Here is a 4,050-nt window from a genome sequence, read left to right on the forward strand (position 1 = left end):
AACTCCTGAATGCAAACAAACCTTGACAAGTGCTCTGTGAAAGAGACTCACCTAGGCCTGATTGATTAAGTTTGCAATGGTTTTAGTAGCTAATTTAAATCACCTGAAGATGTCAAGAAAGCTTTCTGGGTCTTGGCCAGTAAACTAAGTTCTTCCCTGATACAGGCTTCCTGAACAACTAGGATATTGTTGTTCTTCTATTTGGAGAAAATATTTAAGCCCAGGTTTTCGGAGTAAAACTCCAACCGACAGTGGGTCCAGACAAAGTGAGTTGGTGGCCTGAATGTAGTGTGTATATGGTGGGTTTGTGGAGGGGTTATCTTGGTGGGAGAGAGAGTGTGATACGTTAGGAAGAGCCTTTGGTAGCATTCTGTAGTTTGTATGTGTGTCTGGAGGGTGAGGTCTACCATATGAGCTATACATGGGAAAAGGGTCAGGTAGAGAGAAAGTTTGAAGACCTAAAGTCATTCCTGCTACAAATGACATTGGAAAAATGCTCCAACCTATTAATGTTGTAATATAAGATCTGTGGAGCTTGTGTGATCCATTTGCCTCCTTCCAGGATCTCCAGTACATGAACTTACTTAAAGTCGGTTACAACCCAGTATACTTCCATGTCCACCAGTGCATAGGTGTCTCCCAAAAGATTCAGCAAAATCAAGAAACTTAAGGCCCCATATTCCTCAAATTCCTCCCTCACATCCAGATTTCTAACTACATTCATATGCACCTTTGGAAACAGGTTTCCAGATGGCTCAAGATTCTGCAAGGAAGTCAAGTCTGCCAATGTCTACAAGTCCCCTATTTCCTCCAAGAACACTAATGCAATCAAATCTCCAATGGCACTCAGATCCTGTAAGGAGCCTAGGCCGCCAGGAGTCTCCAGGACCATCAAGGAAACCAAGTCTCCCAAGGCATCCAGGTCCCCCAACGCTGGGAACCCAATCAGTGCATCCTAGTCACCAGATGCCCTCAAGTTCCTCAGTGAGTTCTGGTTGTGAGAGTTCCCTAGGCCCTATGGTGGGTTCAGAGAAATATGGTGACCAGCAAGTTTACCGTAAAGGTCCGAGGAAGCAACGAAAGGAACGTACCGTGTATTCCCAGGGTTCAGAGAAATATGGTGACCAGCAAGTTTGCCGTAAAGGTCCGAGGAAGCAACGAAAGGAACGTACCGTGTATTCCCACGAACAGAAGCTCCTCCTCTTAGAACATTTTAATCAGCACATGTACCCAGACTTGGAGCAAAGGGTGAAGCTGGCACTACTGATTGGTGTTACCAAATATGAGATCAAGGTCTGTATTTCTATTGTTATCTCTCTCCTGCAGCCAGAATAGCTAGCCATGGAACCTGTAAATTTATCAGAATACAAACTCTCCATGATTCATCATGCTTGGGGCAACATGGACACTCGAGGAAGTTACACCTATGTGCATCCATAACTGGATCTGGTGTTTCTTCAATCTCAGTACCACTATAGAGCCATATTTTCACCTTGGCAGGTCTCAGTGACCCAGACAAAACGACCATTTTAAAAGCCTAGATATTCTAGCTGCAGATACTTTTCCTTTCATGTCGAATCATGAACTATCCTACCTCTTAGATTTTTTTGGAGCTCCAGACCTTTGTTTTTATGGGGGTAGTTGACAGAGACAAGATTTCCAATCAGCATTTTCACCTGGCCACACGGGTCTTCCTCTGACAATTGTTTTTGTCCTTCCAGATATGGTTCAAGAACCAACGTGCTAGGTACAAACGGGAGGAACTCAAGAATGTTAAGGAATCACTCCCAGAATCAACTGCAAGCTCTCAAGATGTTTCTGTGCCAACCCACTCTCCTGGTCAGTTATCGGTCACTGCCAATGTGGGGTCCTTGTCTCCAGGCACATCTACTGTGGGCTCCATTCCCAACATCAAACCCAGCATGAAAGCTTCTCTCAATAATGATCAGGCTGTTGAAGATTCAAGGTGTAGTTCCCAAGAGGACCTGCTTGATGGTCAAGCCCCTGCTGCACCTCCCAACCCTGGGAAACTCCCAGTAGTTGAAGTCCAGACTGACCCAGCAGTGACTGATGGTCCAGCCTCAGTGGAAGCTGCAGTTTCCACCAGAGCTTCACCCAGAAGCCCAGATGTTGTTCAGTACTTACATCCATCTTCTGAACAGCTCTGGAAGTTGATATATGAGGATCTACGCCAAGGGGAGTGCTCAGAGACTTGAAGTTAGTTTCTGACTACATAATACCTCTCACAATAGAGCAGTCCATGCCCAGAAATTTTCATATCAATGCAGAAGTGTGATAATTCAAGAACTTAATCTAAGGTTTTGGGAGACTGATGCAGGCTATTCTGTATTAGTTTCAGGCCTATATTGTCCACGTACTAAAATTATTTCAAAAATGTTTTAAAATATTAAGTCTTATTGTCTTACATGTTAGTTTAATAAAAATATAAAATATTTTATGCAAGAATTTTTAAAATAATTTGTTCTTGCCAGAATGGCTGTTGTATTTCCCCAAATATTTGTACATGTGAATGCCTGCATGCATGTATGCACTAGATGGGGTCTTAAGGCCCAAAGAGGGCTGAGGATTTCTGCGAATAAAACAACAGACCTTTGAGAACTACAGGTGGGTGCTTGGAACAGAACCCAGGGTCTATACAAGAGTAACAAGTGCTCTTAACCACTGAGCTCTCTCTCTCTCTCTCTAGTCCCATAGAGTAATAATGGTTTTTAATCATGTTTGGAAAATCCTGTCACAGCTCCCAACTCCACAGAGTCCATGGGAATAAAATGTTCCCTTTGTTTAGTATATATTGGAGGTGACTGTGGGTTCAAGCATATGGGAGCTCACTCTAAGGGATAATTCTTTTTCCAGGGACAATGCATATACCTGGTGTGTTATAGAATATTATTTTAAGGTGTGTTGCTTTTGTTTCAGTTGCATTTGTTTAACTCTGTGAAGCTTTGTTACTTTGCCTGTTCAGAACACCTGATGGGCTAATAAAGAGCTGAAGAATCAATTGTGAGGAAGGAGAAAGGATAGCTGGAGCCGGCAGGCAGAGAGGATAAATAGAATGGAAAATCTGAGAGAGCATCTAGCACCCAGAGAAGGAGGAGGACATCCCGGGCCAGTCACACAGCCACACAGCCACACAGCAAGCTACAGAGTAAGAGTAAGATTTACAGTAGTAAGAGAATGGGAAATCCCAGAGGCAAAAGGTAGACAGGATAATTTAAGTTAAGGAAAGCTGGCAAAAAACAAGTGAAACTAAGACAGGGCATTCATAATTAAGAATATATCTCCAAGCCGGGGGGTGGTGGTGCATGCCTTTAATCCCAGCACTCGGGAGGCAGAAACAGGCAGATCTCTGTGAGTTCGAGGCCAGCCTGGGCTACCAAGTGAGCTCCAGGAAAGGCGCAAAGCTACACAGAGAAACCCTGTCTCGAAAAAAAAAAAAAAATACATCTCCATGTGTTATTTATTAGGGAACTGGGTGGCAGGACCCCTTAAAGAGCTATATAAAGACAATAATAGTGATATACTTATATGTCAGCACAACATGTAATTACATAATATAAAGCCATACTCAGTATATGCTATGACACAGCTCAGCATAGAAGTATATCCCAGCCTTCTTTAATATATGTTTATGTGGCTGCCAGCAGTCACAGCTCACTATACAGGTGTAAATGTGCTGTGGATATCGCTCTATATAAATAAAACACTGATGACCAGTGACCCGACAGGAAGTATAGGCGGTACAAGGAGAGAGTAGGATTGGGGAAACAGGAAGAAGGAGGAAAGACACTGCAGCCACCACCACGACAAACAGCATGTAAAGACACCGGTAAGCCACCAGCCACGTGGCAAGGTATTGATTTATAAAAATGGGTTAATTTAAGATATAAAAACAGTTAGTAAGAAGCCTGCCACGGCCATACAGTTTATAAGTATTATAAGCGTCTGAGTGATTATTTTATACGTGGATTGTGGGACTGCGGGGTTTGGTGGAACGAGGAGAGAAGCCCTCCAGCAACATAGATGTCATAG

The 4,050-nt window shown here is 43.3% G+C and overlaps 1 pseudogene; it reads left to right on the forward strand.

The window, feature by feature from the left end:
* The first annotated feature begins 750 nt into the window (after positions 1 to 750).
* LOC121821540 (oocyte-specific homeobox protein 6 pseudogene) lies at positions 751 to 2,216 on the forward strand (annotated as a pseudogene).
* Positions 2,217 to 4,050: the final 1,834 nt, after the last annotated feature.

This window comes from Peromyscus maniculatus, chromosome 12, assembly GCF_049852395.1.
Source record: "Peromyscus maniculatus bairdii isolate BWxNUB_F1_BW_parent chromosome 12, HU_Pman_BW_mat_3.1, whole genome shotgun sequence".
NCBI classification, from domain to species: domain Eukaryota; kingdom Metazoa; phylum Chordata; class Mammalia; order Rodentia; family Cricetidae; genus Peromyscus; species Peromyscus maniculatus.